The 17,940-nt window shown below is 46.8% G+C and overlaps 1 protein-coding gene across 1 annotated transcript in view; it reads left to right on the top strand.

Annotated features, from left to right (window-relative positions):
• Positions 1 to 5,562: 5,562 nt before the first annotated feature.
• ZFYVE9 (zinc finger FYVE-type containing 9) overlaps positions 5,563 to 17,940 on the top strand; it is a 66,513-nt gene continuing 54,135 nt past the window's right edge. The window contains exon 1 of the mRNA XM_066597596.1: positions 5,563 to 5,776. The gene's annotated coding sequence lies outside the window, so the exon portion shown is untranslated. The remainder of the gene's footprint in view (positions 5,777 to 17,940) is intronic.

Genomic DNA, 17,940 nt, shown 5'->3' with positions numbered 1-17,940 from the left:
ATCGCTGCGATATCATACGGTGCAGCGATGGGATATCGCAATCGCAGCGATGCGGTGTCGCCCGTGTGAAGGAGGCCTTATAGTGTGCTAGCACACTGCCTATGTATTCACTTCTTAATCTTTGAGACAGAGACTACCATAGTACTGTCTCGAGACAGAAAGCGAAACTCTTGGCCACAGCTGTGTCCTGTTACACAACCAAAAATGCTGATCATAGACAGTGAGCAGATTTCTTCCTTTTTGGATTTCTGCTTGGGGGAAAAAAGTTATTTTAAAGTTCACTCAAAGTTCATAAGTTGGAAGAGACAAAAATGGAGTCTAAATAATCTTATATATAAAAACGCAAAATCTGTTTGCGTCGTATATAAATCCACATTTCTGGTCCGATTTGAGTGAAATTTTGCATGAGCGTTCTTCCGCACGAGGCGACGAATATTGGTATAATTAAAAATTGAAAATAATCACCGACTTCTCCTGCAATTTTTGTTGCCAATAGCAGCCAATTACAGCTCAGCTTTCATTTCTCATACAGCTGAGGTAAAATGATAGCTGTGCTGTTATAACGATTTTTTGGATGATAATCAGTAGGTCTAAAGGGACCTTTAGAAGGATCCCTTAGCGATATGCTGATGACAGAGAATCCTGCTGCCGAGAACCCCAAAGATCAATTGTAATCTGTGGTGGAATTGGCAAAAAAGTGCTGCTTCACCCTGAGCGCCACCACAGTCTTAAAGGGGTTGTACCAAAATTGCAAGTTATCCCTTATTCATGGGATAAGGGTTAAACTTGCTGATTAGTGGTGGTCTCACCGCTGAGATTGCTCTCCTGTTACTGTGGTGTTCAGTTCTCCTCCAAAGGGAGAACTGGCCAAGCATGAGTGGTCAGCGCTTCATCGATTTCAATAGGGCGGATGGATACACCCATACGGGTACCACCGGGGTATCTCAGCAGTACCATTGAAAATGAATGGAATGCGGGTGCGCCTGCAAGACCAGCACTTCATTCAGTCTTTTCCTCACTGCGGGGGGTGTGATGAGGAGAGGTGACACAGGACTCCTGTTCTTGAGATCGTAGGGTCTCAGCGGTGAGACCCCCAATAATTAGTAAGTTATCACCTCTCCTATAGATAGAGAATAACTTGAACTTCTAGTACAACCATTTAAAGGCTATGGATACCTTTGGGGGGTATTTTTTCACTTAAATGCAGGTATTTTTGGCTGACAATCATTTTAGAATAGGATTTAATTAAAAATGCTGCAGTGTTTGTCTTCTGCAGTTGCTACATATTGGTGTATATAGAAGCTGCAGTATTAGGCTGGGTTCACATGGGACGGATTTGCCGCGGAAATTCCATGCGGAATTTCTGTGAGGCAAATCCGCTCGCGGCTCCTAATCCCGGGATTAGCCAGCCATGTGGACGAGATTTTGCAAAAGTCTTGTCCACACGGGGCGGCCAATCTGTTGCGGCAAAGCCGGGTGGAACCGGCGATGCGGTGCAGAATTGACAGCCGCAGCATGTCAATTCTTTTTTTTTTTCCGGTGTGGTCTCACTCCTCTCTATGGGGAGAGAAAGCCGCAACGGAATGCTGGTGGCCGAACTGCTCCAAAACCAGCGGCGAAATGCTGTGGGTTTTGAAACTGCGTCTTCCCCATGGCTTTTCGGTGTGGCCAAGCGGCGAGATTTCTGTCCCGTGGGAACCCAGCCTTAGGGTCCTTTTACACAGGATGACTGTTGGGCTCTTCAATGCCTGACAGTTGTTGCAGCCATGATTACCCCTATGCGTTCACACAGAAATGAGGATTGCTCAATGAATGGAGGTGGAGCGGGACAGAGATCACACCAGCCACCTGCCTCTATTTACAGTAAACAGGCAGTTGTCCATAGATGAACGACTGCCTGTTTACATAGGCCAATTATCATTTGATTTTTATGTCTGCAGAAACTGTATGACGAACAAATTATTGTTTGTCGCTCGGTCGCCATTTACACTGAGCGATTATCATTCCGATTCCCGCAATTCAGTGAAAATGTGAATGATTATTGTTCAGTGTAAAAGGGAGGTAAGTCCAGATAAACTACAAGGATAAACTTTGTTATGGTCATAAATTAGCTGAAACCAAGCTGTCAGTCCAGCCTTGCTGACGGATCTCCTAGTGAGACTTAGGCCGGCTTCACATGGCCGTGACGGGCTAGATTCCGCGGCGGAGCCCGTCACGGCGCCCCCCCCAGAGACCCCAATACCTACCTGCGGATCCGACGTCCCAGGTCCCGCATGACGCTTCGGCGCGCATGACGCGCCGGCCGCGTCATATGACACGCCCAGAGCGTCACATGACGCGGTTGGCGGTAGGCGGAGATACAGTGATATGTAGAAACTGCAGAAGACAACCAGTACAAAACTTTTAATCAAAACCCACTCCAAAGATGACTGTTAGCCTCAAACAAAATTGCGATTTGTCTTTAACATTAGAAAGTTCTATTAACTTCCACTCTAAAATATCGCGGCAAAATCGTGCGGGGGAAAAAACATGCGAGAAAATTACAAGTCGCAGTGATGTCTTTGCGAGAAAAAGCAGCGATGACGCTCAGAAATAGCAGGAAAAAGTTGCAATTTTACCACAATTTTCTCGCTGCAATATCGCGATCACCAATGTGATGGAGCCCTTAGGCAATTTTCAGAGCATCTGTGGCTGAAACTTGGATTTCTGTCGTGTACCTGACAGTGGATCGGCAGGCATACTAGCGTCATTGTAATTCAACGGCGCTAATCCGTAACTTTTCCCAGATGAAATTTGCGCAAATAATGAACATGCTGTGAATTATAAAAGCTGCACGGTGTCCATTATTACCTTTCTTGAGCATGTAAATGGGGTACAAAATGTCAATTGTGTCTTTTTTTTTTTAATCTTATGCAAATTGCTGCAGATTTTCGCTGCATCTTCATAAAGACAGCATGTGAATTTAACCCTTACATAGTTCTCAATCGGGAGTCCTTGTAATGTATGGAAGCCCTGCAGGGAGAGGCCACTGTGACATGGCAGTACTTTGCATCAGTATTGGTAAGCTGAAACACAAGAGAGGTGCACGTTTCTCCAATCCCCTTTAAGGAGCCTTCACATATCGCCTTCTTGGAAAAAAGCCGCATTCTCTTGCAGTGTTTTATGCCACAGAAAACGCTGTAGCCGAGGTCAGTAAATATGAAATGCTCTGCAATGTGTTTAGTAATTTGTCTAAATGCCATCAAAAGAGTGTACGTTGACTTCAATGGAAGCCGTCCGATCCGCGGCTGCTCATTAGTCACTAGTTGCTTTGTTTCAGCGCACTTTTTGCATGGCTGTCCACAGTGGAGGTGAGCGGTGTAAGAGATCTCCGAGGCGCTCTGCCTCCATTCACTGAACACAGGAGTGATAGTTGTTGGGACGATTGTTGGGTTCTGATGCGGAACTGAAAAAGGCTTAAAACTTGCCGCAGTGGATTTTGGCGGAATTCCACAGCTGCGGATTTGGCTGCGTCCTGCGGCGTACTTCCGTCCCGTGTGGATGGGTCAACAATGCTGCAGATTTTCCGCAGTGGAATTAACTACGGAAGAGCTGCAGTATTTGTAGTACAAGCATTGCGGATGGCATTGCATCCACACACTGTGGACGAATCCGCAGCGCCGGCCCCATGTCCACGAGAGGATTTGTTTTGCAGAATCCGCGATCGGCACCAGCGCGGAAAATCTGCAGTTCAGGCCACCCATAGGAAAGAATGGAGTGCCCACACCTCCACGCACACATGCGGATTTGATTTGCGGATTCCGGGTGTGGAAAAGAAATGACAGCTCGCTCCATTTTAGCGCGGATTCTGTGCGGGCGGGCTTTATTGATCTCTATGGAAGCGCAATTGAATTACGGATTTGTAGGCAGATACCTCTCTTGTTGCTTGGAGACCAAGCAGGGAGGTGGATGGAGGGGAAAGGCAGTCACTTTGGGCTTGCAAATTTTTTTCAGCGCGGATGATCCGCAGTGCATCCGCATAGAGAAAAAAAAAATTGCAGCAAAAATTGCTGGAAAAGCATTTAAAAATCATTTGCGCACTGACTCGCAGATCTTCCGCTGTGGAATCCGCACGTGCCGTGGACATGAGGCCTGAATTAAGCTGCTGTGCGGATTGTAAATCCACATCGTGTCCGTTTATATTGTGCATTTTCATCACACATTCGACCCTTTCAAACGAAGGGGTGAAATCTGTGGCGAATCCGCGCCAAAACCCACATCAAAATAAGCACCCTTTGAATCGAAAGCGTGAAGTTTGAAGCAGATTTCTGCAAATTCCGTGACAAAATCTGCATTTATTGCGGTTTTTGCCGTGGAATTTCATGCAGATTTTGTACATTTCCGCACGTACATGGCGACCAGATCCACATTGTGCGCGCCCGAGCGCAGTGTACTTGCGGACTGAATTGCTTTTTCTGTGTGTGCATTGGCGTATTTCACTGAAGTTTCTGCGCACTCAAGGCATGATCATTTGCGCGCGGCTAACAAGGACGCACTGATTAAAATGGCTAATTAGACTAATTAGTTCCAGATGTAATTTTTCCTCCGCAGTGCTTCACGTATCTCCTAGCATATTTTGTGCACATTTGCGCATCCCCCCCATTGACTTCTGTGGGGACTTTTGGTGCACAAATCCTCAGGAAAATAGAGCAAGCTGCGTTATTTTTTATTGCGCGACCAAAAAGGGGGGGGTTGTAAAATACACGCATGTGACCGAACCCACACGCGTTCACAAAATGCTGCGCTCAAAAACCGCGGTGTTTTACCACAATTTCAAGCAGCGTTTTTTAACGCATTGTACAGTGTTTGACGGTTTTTTTAGCGCACCCTATTACTGTAACGGGTGATGAGGTGCGTCAAAAAAAAGTACTAAAAATCCCGAAAATAGAGCGGACCGCACTTAAAAATCGCAGTGTTAGAAACGGAGGCGGCTGTAAAAAGCGGGCTGTACGACAGGCGCCTAAAGCCGCCTCTAGGGCTCCTTCAAAAGGGCGTATTTGTTTTTGCGCACGCTTCAGCGCAGCGTATTTACAGCATATTTTTTCGTGCTGCATATTTACTGCACATATTACGCACGCAGGGCATGTACATTTGCGCGCGGCAGACGAACGCACCCCTGATTTAAATGGCCCATTTCGCCTAATGACTTCCAGATGTGCTCTTTTTTTTCACGGACCTGCGCAGCGCATTGTGCGTCCGTCCTTCCACGTGGTGCGCACTACAAACAACGCGTTTCTGTCACGATTTTGCAGCTTTTGTGCGTTTATTTATTTATTTTTCGTTTTTTTCCCCCTCAGGTATTTTTCACAAAAAAACCCCTGAAAAACTCATATAAAAAAACTGCCAGACAAAAAAGCCTGGCAAGTGAATCCCGCCACTACTACGTGCCGGAAGGCCTTTGGCTACTCGTCTTCCCCTGGAATCATCCGTCCGGCTAGATTTCCCTCTGACTAGGCCGCTTGCAGCTCTCTCTCCTCCCGGCCAGGTGGCGCTGGTGTGCCGGTTGCAGCCGTCTATCCTCTCTCCTCCTCTTCTGTGGTCGGGCCGGACATGGCAGTGACAGCAGCAGAGCTCGGGGCACACGGAGCCGGGCCGCACAGCAGGCAGGAACCGGACGTCGGGGACAGTAGGTGGCCGGGGACGCTGACGAGGCCCGGGGCCTGCGGGGGTCATTAGGAGGTAACGGAGCGCTGACCCCGGGAGCCGGTGCCGCCTGCTCGGCATGAGGAGCCCCCCGGTAAGTGCCGCAGGAGGAGGGGGGGACCAGCATGGAGGGGGCCGAGCACAGACTAACCGCATGTATAGGGGGCAGTCCCCGTCCTGCAGCGCGGTGATCCCGGCGCTGCGCTATTCTCGGCTCCTTCTGATACAAAGTAGTTGTGTGAGGCTATAAATAGCCCTGACCCCAGGTCCGAGTTGGGGGACTGGATGAGCATTCGGTGGGTTCAGGCAAGTCCATGTGGTTTTGCGAAATGTGATTCTCACGTAGAGGAAAATTTGCGCATGGACGCAGAGAGGAAATATTTTGCGCTGCGGAATCATGATCCGCTGCATTCCAATTTGGCGTAGTTTCTGCGGCGTTGGTAGATCCGAATTTCTCAATAGAAATCATGAAATCCGCCGCCGATCCCGCTTGTTGGCATTTTGATGCAGAAAATTAGTGTTTTGGAGTGTCTTTATTGTACGGCTTAAATTTACGCATCGAGATCCGCCATGAAAAAAAAACAAAACGCAGGAAATACGTACAAGCAGTTGGGGAGAGAAACGCTCATTTCAATTGCGGAAATTCTGTGCAGAAAATACGCTTCATAAACGCGGTACTTCAGCTCAACTTGGCCGCGGATTTCACTCGCAGAATGTACACGCAGAAAAGGAGCAGCAAATCCGCCCCGTATGAACCCAGCGGATGCGATATATATAATTTTTTTCCTTGGTCCTTGAAAAAAAAATGCCTCGTTCACACTATGTGCGTACGTGGGTGTCGCGTATATTTTTAATGCGCGCGTATAGTTTTTACGTACTTATTGCATTTGTATGCACTGCATTTTGAATACGCTTAAAGAAAAAAACACAAGAAGGCGCAATTGATGTAGTTTTTTTTTTGCCTGGCAACATACGTAAAAATGCAGTTAGTACAGATATATCTGCATATTTGCCTGTGTATATAATTTTATTTTCTTTACGCGACCCCATAGACTTCACTGGGCAATGTTAGTCTATAAGTACGGACAAAATGGGACACGCTGCGTCTTTTTGGGTTTTTCTTGTGCGATGGGTCAGCAAAAAAACAAAAAAAAAAAATGCTCATCTGAATACACTCTAATCAATGGTGTTGTATGCTGTCTAAAGAACTTTGGCTGTAAGGCCGCCTGCAGACGGGCGGGTCGGATACGGCGGCGAGAATTCTCGCCGCGGGACCCGACCCCAGCACCTGCAGGCAGGAGCGCGTACTCACCCGCGCCCAGCGGAGACCGGAGCCGGCGGCCGGGTGAGTGACGTTTCTGTGTGAGGCTCTGCGAGCCCCGCACAGAAATAGGACATGCCGCGGTTTGTTTGCCGTTCGACATTTCGCGCGGCCAAATCGCGGCCGTCTGCATAGGAGTGCGTATTGTAATGCACTCCTATGCAGGCTTTCAGTGGCCGTCTGCAGGCGGCCTAAGGCGGATAGAAGACGCACCCGTGTGAATGGCCCTCAGGGCTTTCAGTCACAATTCGGTTTCGCTGTTCAGTTTCTGAAGCATGATAACAGAATTACAGTGGAAATCAAGTTTTTTTTTGTTTTTTTTTTCCCCCATTGATTTTTCTATGATTTTTGCAAAATTTTGATTTTTGCTTTTTTTGCACTGGTTTCAGTTTTTAAAAAAAAGAAAAATTTTTTAAACCGAACAAAGCACATGATCTGCGGCGTTATTAGTTCCACTAAACAAATAGAAACCCAACAGAATGAAAGCAAACTGAACGCCTTCCGTTGTTTTAAAACCCTTTGAAATCAGATGGAGAAAAAGCCGAAACCTTTATTTCCATTTTAATTTTGTTTTTCTGCTCCAGAAACCTAATTGTGACTGAGACCCCCAACACAGGGGTGAATGTGCAGCACACTGTCACAATTGAAATCGTGGCGGTTTGCTGTGTTCGTGTGGGAGAGGGCCCTTAGAAGTCAGGGCTCTGTCTGTTGACAAGCTTGCTGACTGTTTCCAATAACAAAACAGCAGAACTGTGAATTCCGCTCTGGAGTGTGATATAGGCTGCCACTTACAATCAGTACAAGATAAGTGTTTCCAAAGATGATGATAAACTTCCTATATGTTGAGATTTGGTTTCTGATGTCCTTCTGGATGATTGGAATACTTGTGTGTCAGATGACGAATTGTGACGTGGAGTCGGTGGAGCAGTAGGACGTGTTCACACAGCGGCATGTGGGTGCAGGTTTCAGTCTGTTTCATATTTAACCTGGTTGTATGGATAGGTCATCACTAGTCCACTGGTTGGGACCCTCGTCCATCAGCTGATCGACCGGCCGCTAACTAGTGCCGCAGGCCCGATGTTGTCATAAGTAGACAGGTGAGGAAGTGCCGGCGCCTGTTTACTCACGTTGAAATCAATGGGACCCCCGTGCTGCCGCGGCACCTGATGCTCCTCTCCTGGTCAGCATTGGATCTGACATCCTAACCAGCAGACCAGATTTAGTTAGATTGGAGTAAAACCGATGCCAGCACTTCTTCCCCGTCTGCTTGTGACAATGTCTGGCCTGCCGCACTGGACAGCAGGCCAGATAATCAGCTGACGGAGAAAGGTCCCAAGCGGCGGACTCCCATCCGTGAACCACGGATGACCTATTTAGAGGATGGGTCATCAGTGAAGAAATGGGGAGACAACCTTTTAAAACTCTATAGTAAAATGCAGATTTTTTTGCGGAGGGTGAGGGTGAGTGGGAGGGGGTTTAGTGGTATCTTTTTGATGTTCAGCGTGCTCTGTGTTGTTTTTTGTTTTTGTTTTTTTTTGAGGGCGTGGAGGGGGATTCCCTCTTTTTCTGGTGCTTTCCCCATAGGCTTCTTTATAGAAATTCGAGAGTGCAAGTAACGACGGGTGTTTGTTCTGCACTTTGTGCAACTTCTACAGACTTTAAATGGAAGTTGCCATTGCCTTTGAGGCCCATAAACTACATCATGCGGCTCAAAGTTAAGGGGAGTCCGGGAGCTGTTTCATACTTGCCCATTCCTGCACCGTTGCTGCAGTGTTTGTGCGCGCTTTCCCATCGAGCCATCTGAAAAATTATACTATGTGCATGTGCTAACTTCACAGGGACGGGTGAACGGGCAAGTATGAAGCAGAGACCTCCAGACTCCTGGTTTCTTCAGCCAATAGTTTATGGAGCTCAAAGGCATTGACAGGTTACCTTCAAATTGGTATTCCTGCCAGGTTACGACAAAAATATCTGACATGTGCGGGTCCCAGACGTGTCATAGCAGCCTGGCGTCTTCTGGAGGCCCCCAGGGCTGTGATGTGTTTCTGCCTTTTAAGATGTGCCCGTGGCCTGCCTTAATGCAATGCCGGCAGAAATACCATAACTGCAATACTAAAGTATTGCAGTATAAGCGATCAAACGGTCCTATAGTCCTATAGGACTAAAAATAAAAGAAAGTGAGAGAATTTTCTTTATTGTAAACTATAAAGAATACTAATTTAAACCCACATTTCTTGTATTTATAAAAAAAAAAAAAAAAACTCCAAGAAAAACAAAAATGTATTTGGTAGCCATAAAAGTCCAATTTATGAAAGAAAGAAGTGTATCATTTATCCTACACAATGATCGTTGTCGGAAAAAAAGAAAATACACGCCAGGATTGCCCGCTTCTGGTCATCCCGTCTCTAAAGACCCTTTTACACCCAACGATTATCGCTCAAAATTTGGCACTTTTTGTCCATCGCTGAGTTCAGCTCAGCTTAAAATCCATCGGGACTGATAAAACAGACTGCATGCTGAGTTCTCCGCGGGCTTCGCTGGTAACATTCTTTCAGCAGCTGTCCCACTGGAGAACAATAGTGATGTATTTAGAGAACAGACCACCCACTGTTCTCTAAATACATGCAAATGAGGCTAGTTAGCTACTAATGCAAAATGATCGCTCAAAACTGTCAGTTTCTGATGAATTTTGAGCAATCATCTGTGTGTGTAAATGGACCTTAAGAAAGAGTAATAAAAGACAATCCTAGAGTGGTATGTACTCCAAAATAGTACCAATAGGAACCACAAAAAACAAGCCACATGCAGCTATATGGACGTAAAAATAAAAGATAATTGCACACCGAAGATGAAGGCATAAAATTAATTTTTTTTACAAAGGGATTTTATTTTTTAAAGTAGTACAGCGAAAACAAAAAGTCACTGCGGACACCCCTAAAGGGTAACTATTAGAGATGAGCGAACGTACTCGGATAAGCACTACTCGTCCGAGTAATGTGCTTTATCCGAGTACCTCCCCGCTCGTCCTGAAAGATTCGGGACGCGCTGCGGAGCAGGGAGCTGCAGGGGAGAGCGGGGAGGAACGGAGGGGAGATCTTTCTCTCCTTCTCTCCCGCCCGCTCTGCCCCGCTCCCCGCTGCGACTCACCTGTCAGCAGCGGAGCGCCCCGAATCTTTCAGGACGAGCGGCGAGATACTCGGATAAAGCACATTACTCGGACGAGTAGTGCTTATCCGAGTACGTTCGCTCATCTCTAGTAACTATTAGAGATGAGCGAACCTACTCGGCCATGCCCCTTTTTCGCCCGAGCGCAGCGATTTTCGAGTACTTCCGTACTCGGGCGAAAAGATTCGGGGGGCGCCGTGGGTGAGTGGGGGGTTCCAGCGGGGAGTGGGGGGGAGAGGGAGAGAGAGGGCTCCCCCCTGTTCCCCGCTGCTACCCCCCGCGCTGCCACGCCTCCCCCGCCCCCCCCCCCTGAATCTTTTCACCCGAGTACGGAAGTACTCGAAAATCGCGGTGCTCGATCGAGTAATTACTCGAAACGAGTACGTTCGCTCATCTCTAGTAACTATTAATAAATTACAATTAAAACATTAGGCGAATATGACATAGAAGGTACACAAAAAAACTGCAAAAAAAAAGTCCCGGCTACTAATGAGAGCAACCCCATACTATTTATTAGTGGGACGAAGACTCATGGACGACTGATCAGACTAGAAAAGGAAAATATAGATTTACTAAGCTTAAAATCGCAGCATGCTCTATTATTGCGCAGATTCCGCGCGGACGTCTTCCATTGAGGTCAATGGAAGCTGTCCGACCCATGGCCCTTCTGCAAAGACATTACTGAAAGGTCGCGGGTACCCGCATCATTGCCTAGCAACGGAGTAGGAAAAATGAACATTTGAAAGAAAAAAAAAACCCAAAAACCTGTACTGCGCATGTCCAGCTCAGAGCCATGCGGATCATCCGGAGTACAGAGGAAAATGAAAGAAAGCAGGTATGCAGGGTCGCCTGCACACAGCAAGGCCGGATTCCACTGCAGGAACCTGCATGCTAAATCCGCCTCTGCTGTGTGTAGACGGCCTAAATCAATTGCGCTGCACTAGCGTAAACACAGATAAAATTGCAAGTAACAACTTTCTAAAAACTAAAGGCCATTTACACACAGATAATCTTTCAAAAGATTGAAGATCAGGGATTGTTTTGCGTAAAGTACTAATAGGCACTAATTGCTTTTAGTACTATCAGCTTAATTTGTATGCAAATTAGCTTCTGGGAGCTGTTACAGAACTCAGCAGGATATCTAAGCTCTTTTTTTAAGCTCCATTTTTCAGCCATGGGCTGCTAAGAGGAAACAATGTAATCTCCAGCTCCCCGTGGAGAATTCAGCACCATGGCTTTTGAGCGATAATCGTTGTCTAAATGGGCCTTAAAATCTTCTTGTTCCTAAACCCCATCAATTAGAGACTGAGCATAAAATTAAAGGCCCTTTTAGACACAACGATTTTCACTTAAAAAATCAAAGCCATCTTTTGAGCGATAATCGCTGTCTAACTGCAATGGCATCGTGCAGTTTTTGTTAAACCATCGCTGATCTTTCAGCATGCTGAAAGATCGGCGTTCAATTATCAGGAATTCACAGCGGGATACAGCTGATACTATTGTTTCAGCCTAATCCCGCTCCCTGATAACAAGCGGGGTATGAAGAACAGAGCGGTCGAGCGGTGTTCTTCATACTCGCTTGGAGTGTTCGGCTGTATAACACCTGGGCGCTCCGAGCAGAGAGCAGCTGGATGCAGAAGTAAAACGGGGCCACCCCGCTAGCTTTCTGCATCCCCCGCTTGGAGATTAAATAGCCGGGCGCTCTGAGTGGGGAACAGCTGGATGCAGAAGACAAGCGGCCCCGCTTGTTTGACCGATCGCCTTGCGCTAAAAGCACACAACGATTATCGCTCGAAAGATTTTTAGAGCGATAATCCTGGTCTAAACCAGCCTTACGGAAACTACTGATACAAAACTTTTTCTTTACATTATATGTTACATTAAATAGTACCATTGAAAAATACAACTCGTCCCGCAAGGAACAAGCTGTCAATGGTGTTTCCTGGTGGTAAGGTCATTTCTACTACTGTTGAATCGCTCCTGTGGCTACAGGAATAATGCCCACTATATCATGTGGCAGGAGTATTTATGCGGGCCTGTGATCTTCGTCTACGTGTTAGATCAATTTGAAATGTAGTAAATATTAGATTGGTGAGGGCCCGACTGGCAGAACTCCCACACATCCTAAGGGCAAGGATGCCCCCTATGTCCATACGCCTGCCTGCTCAGCTGCTTCTGTATCTTCCATACACTTGGTTGCTGAGTAACATTCTCTTTCTCTTGTTGCCATGATTGGTGAGTCCCGTTGGTAGGACCCCCACCTATCAGACACACATGGCTAATCAAGGTGACTTGTAAGGGTGCGGTCACATGTAACGTAACTTCAGCATCATAAAGTACACCGCAGATTTGATGAAATGACCTCCATGACATCATATAAAACCTCAAAGGGTCATTTAAATTGTTTTTTTTTTAAATTTTACACTTTTCCACTGTAGCTAGGGCATCCGTAGAAATGCCAGTTACAGGAAAAACATCCCCCTGTAGTGACATGTCACTAGCAGAGCTGATCGGGGTCTGCTAGGACCTCTGCTGTGACGGGCACCCACCGTCATGTGATCGCCGGGTCGCGTAGCTAAAGTAGCACTTCCACTTTCACACTTTAGTACACAGCACTCAGTGAGCATTATGTACCCTGGAAAGAAGAAACCAGAAGTGGGTAAAAACCACTTCTCCTCCGGGTTCTCAGCTGTGTCTGACAGCCGAGGACCCAGACCTGCTCCTGCTTGATTGCGGAAGCAGAGGCTTTAATCCTGTGCTGTACATTATGCTATTGGCTGGGATTAAAACCCAGGACCAAGCACAGTATATTTACAGCGCTTGGCCCTTAAGGGGTTAAGAAGGTTATTATTTATATGATATTGCATTAACCCATCCTGTCAATATTTATTGTTTTCATGATTACATCCTGAATTTATTCATTAGTTTCTTGCCCGGGTCCTGTATAGCCGGCTTTGGTTCCATTGTTCCTCTTATGCTAACTAGGATGGTCTTTCGGCATACCCTTCCTCCTTCTAGAAACTCCTTATTGTTTTAGGCCTTGTGACCACGGGCGTAGCGATATCCCACAGCAGATCTCCGCGCAGGTGCCGCTGCTGGGGAGCAGATGAGAGCTGACAGCTGTCCGTGCTGAGCCTATCTGACAGGCTCACTGCGGAGAATCGCGGCAATACGCAGCATGCTGCGATATAAATCCCGCAAGCGGAGAATTGCTATGATTCTCCGCTCGTGGGCAGCGGGACTGCGCTTTCCATAGTAGTCTATGGAAAGCGTTCACTGCGTTTCCTGCGGCCGGATTATCGTCGCTGGAAACCCCGTGAAAAATTGCCCGTGGAAGGCAACCTAAGGATGTCTCCTGTATCTGTGAACTGCAGAACTGTAAACGGTACTCACGGACAGATCTAGACCTACGACTAACAAACACCCAAAACACTCCCCTGCATGCATAAACAGATAGAATAGATACAGTATGAGGTATTAGTTCGTATTCTGGCCAAGATACTTAAGCCCACAAGCCTGCCACAAGGGTCCTCATTGTCTAGTGGGTCCCTACTCTCACAAGACAACTTCCACATGCATCCTACCTGCATGCGGGGTGATCGTCCCAATAGGGACGGACGCACGCTGGAACCTACGGGCCTGGCTGGCCCAGGATAGAAAACGATCAAAAGCAGGACAGGACGTAGTTCATAACAACACACTAGGGATTTCATGCAACACAGAACAGCACTGTTGATACCACGTCTGACCAACTGTGCAGACCCACAAAACGCATCGCTGTTCTCACACATGTCCGGCCTCCTGCACAGACACACACAACACATTGTGCATGAAAGCAAAACCCCAGGGTGTTGGGAAACCAGCATCCTCTAGCCAGAGGGGATGGTATATATGTGCAGCTGACCGGCGGGGATTAGCTGCCTGGAGAACTCCACACCCAGCCAGCTCAAGTGTCCCACACCTCTGGAGGTGTGCTCCCAGAAACCCGTAGAACAACAGATCCCAGCAGTACGACCTACCAGAAATAAGTAAATCCTGTGTGGTCGTATATGTGTTACGAGCCCTGGTGTCGTGACAGAACGTATCCTAAGCCATATGACTTAAAAAGCAGAATTTGGTGAGGATTCGACCTCCTCACTTGAAGGGGGTCAAAAACAAATATAGTAACATAGTATGTAAGGCCGAATGAAGACAATGTCCATCTAGTTCAGCCTGTAAATCCTCCTATGTTGTTGATCCAGAGGAAGCCAAAAAACCCCAAGAGGCAGGAGTCAATTAGCCCTTTTGGGGGAAATTCCTTCCCGACTCCCTAATGGCAATCAGACTAATCCCTGGATCAACCCCCAATAGTTCCTACCTCCCTGTATACCCGGATTAACAATTAACCTAAGATTTATATCTTGTAATATCCTTGCACTCTAGAAAGACATCAAGTCCCCTTTTAAACTACTTTATGGATTTTGCCATCACCACGTCCTCAGGCAGAGAGTTCCACAGCCTCACTGCTCTTACAGTAAAGAACCCTTTTCTGTGTTGGCGATGAAACCTGCTTTCTTCTAGACGTAGCGGATGCCCTCTCGTTACCGCCACAGTCCTGGTTATGAACAGCTCATGGGAGAGATCCTTGTATTGTCCCCTCATGTATTTATACATAGTCAAAGACAAAGTGTAACAATGGCTAAACGAGGCTGATGGTATGACTGCAGCTTGTTCTGTAGTGCGGCGACGAGCGTTCTTGACATCCCGTCCGTATTCCTCGGACTGTAAAAAGCTACAGATTTTCTGCAGCATTTATGCCTTAAGACCCTTTTCACATAGACAAATATTCAGCTTTGGATTTTACCCCCAAATCATGGCAAAAGTCCGGATTTCTGCCGTGGATTTGCAATAGCGCTTCTGCAGATCCGTACGCGGATTAGCCTCATTCAGCGGAACTATTTCGCTTGCAGACAATCTGATGTCTATTTGAAATCCATATCAAGAAGTGATGTCTTTTTTCCCCCCGTTTTCCGTGATGGGGATTTCCATTCATGTGAACGGGACACTTATTTGCAGCGGATTGATGCAGAATTAATATATGGCCTCTGCATCAAATCTGCCAAAACTACATGGTTTTAGGCGCTGCTACTTGGGTGGCAGCTTCTTCTGAATTCCGTAGTGTTCCACCTACTGCCTCTCTGTATGTTACGTCATTCAGTTTACCGTATCTCGCATCTTTTCTGCTGGGTTATTCTTTAACCAACCTCACAGGATTCTCCACAGTGGTCTGAGTTGGATGTTATTGTTAACCCTTTCCACTCCAATTTCCTTGCCGCCCGCATGTTCCCCAGCACTTGTTTATTCTGGGTGGGAAAGTGCGTTTGTGGATTCCTTAGAATTACTCAACACAAACACATAAAAATGTTGTGATGATTTTATTAGCAATCTTTTGACAATTAAATGTGAGTTATGAGTGTTTCACATCAGGAAGATCATTTGACATAATCCTGTAAATATGTTTATTAACCCTTTCCAATCCAATGTCGGGCCTGCCCCGACATCATCATTTCCCTCCGCAGCTCCGATGTCAGGACAGACCCGACACTGCAGTGCAGGGGTCTATCTGCACCCGATCGTCAGACACATTGGGTGCAGATGCACTCCTGCATTGGTCCTCATCGAGGACCTCCGAGAAGGCAGAAAGAGTTTTTAACCCTTTCTGCCTTCTCCTTTACACATTACATAGCGCTCAATTAGCGCTATGTAATGCGCGGAGATTCTGCCCAGCGATCATGTGACCGCCGGTGTCACCTGACCACAGCTGTCACATGATCGCCCAGCCGGGAGGCTGAAGGGAGAATGCGGAAGTATTGCTTCTGCATTCCCCCCACGGTGTAGTGACCGCCTCACCCTCCTGAACTCTGTCAGATCAGGAGGGTGAAGGGAAAATTAATTTTTTCTCATCCATTCTCCCCAGCTCCTATTTATTTGGAGCTGGGGAGAATGGATGAGAAAAAATAAATGGATTGGAAAGGGTTCATATATCACCCATTTATATAATAAGACTCTTCCTTTCTAATTTCTCTAATGATTATCTGTAATCAGTTGGTCGGCCTGTCTGTCTGGCTCTGTCACCAAAGTGCTAACGACCACTTGTCCATGAGTCCATGTGTGCTGTGTGAGTTACATGCAGAGCCTGACAGTACCTGTGATGATCTCACCACATGTAATCAGTTACCGACTCTTAGCTGCACCCCCTTGGTCACATGACAGTGACGTCATCACAGGCCCTTTATCCTTGTGTACTGAATGAGGGATTATGGGCGGACTACATCCCCCACAAACCCCTATGACCTCAGTTGCTATGGATACAGCAGTACTCAGTCTGGAAGTTTGTAGCTGGTTGTGAGACAGCTGCACACCTGTATGGAGACTCCAACAAATGACACATCACAAATGTCCGCATACATAGCTAGCGGTGCACATTGACCAACAACATTGAAGCATAGTCCTTCACCACTATCTTCACATCTCCTGAATCGTCAACCGTTGTCCAGTGTTGAAACAAACCGTCGCTATCGTGCAAACGTCACCACAGAGGGTTCAACGCCGCCATAAAGCTAATGCAGCTTACATAACACAGCGAAAAGCCACAATTTTTCCTCAGCGAGTAGCTGAAGTTTGTAAATCATGTGCAGCAGATGTGCGAAAGCAACGGGCGAACATGTCTCCTCAGTGAGTTGCTGAAGTCCGTAAATCACATGCAGCTCATATGCGAAGGCAACGTAGCAGAACTGTGTGTGAGAGACTTGTACGAAGCAGAGTTGTGTGTGAGCGTGTGACGTGCATGTAGCAGAGCTATGTGGTAAAACACTGGTACTATAATTTCCTAATAATGACTAGTATACATATGCAGAAGAGAGCTCTGACATCGTAGCTCTCTTCTGTATAGTGTTAGAATCCTGTATCGAACCTCGCATGGGGTCTATGCAGGGAAATCTCAATGTCAGATAAGGTCTGACACTGGATTGGAAAGAGTTACACAGGATACATGCTATAGGGTGGAGGAGGGGTAATGCATGAACCAAATCTCTTCAGATGGCAGAAACTTTAGCAATTGATGGAGCATTCCGAAAAAAAAAAAGTATTTTCCTTTTGTTGTTTGCTCCCCGTAGACTCGTTTCCAAACGCCGGTCTTGATGTAGAGAAGGACGGACTTGTGATGGTCGCACAGCAGCGATGTTGGATCAGATTTGCCTTGCTAATAATTGGCGTTGCGGGGCGTGCCAGGCTGGATGCCTTCATACGAGTGATACATTCGCTGGCGCTGACATGTGGTGCAACATTGTTATTGCTTCGTTTTGGCTCCAGCCTGCCTTATGTTTTTTTAATTAAAAGAAGGAACGCGTGCCAGCGCTAAACCCGGCAGATGTTGGTATTAGCGGAGACGCGGCGCTTGCTTTCTTAAATGTCACAAAGAACGTACTTTTTGTTAGAATGATGCAGACATGAAGCGGGCGGAGATGACGTCTCCTCGCAGGGCTGCGCTGACACGGTCGCCTAAAAGGCTTCATCTGGGCAAAGAGATTTCTGCTTCGCCAAGTGAATGATCCGGCCGGGTCCGGCGCAGGAGCGTGAAGCCATTAATGGTGCAAAGCACTTAAGAAGCACTCTAAATAATAACGCCGCTCCGAGCGGCCGGGTGGCATATTATGTTCCTTCCTCTTGGAATTTAACAAATTATTAAAAACGGTCAATTTCAAATCCTTTTCAAATTAAATCAGATTTAATTC

This window comes from Eleutherodactylus coqui, chromosome 3 (genome assembly GCF_035609145.1).
Source record: "Eleutherodactylus coqui strain aEleCoq1 chromosome 3, aEleCoq1.hap1, whole genome shotgun sequence".
NCBI lineage: Eukaryota > Metazoa > Chordata > Amphibia > Anura > Eleutherodactylidae > Eleutherodactylus > Eleutherodactylus coqui.
Note: the sequence above shows the minus strand (reverse complement) of the source record. Positions and strands in the feature narration are given on the sequence as shown.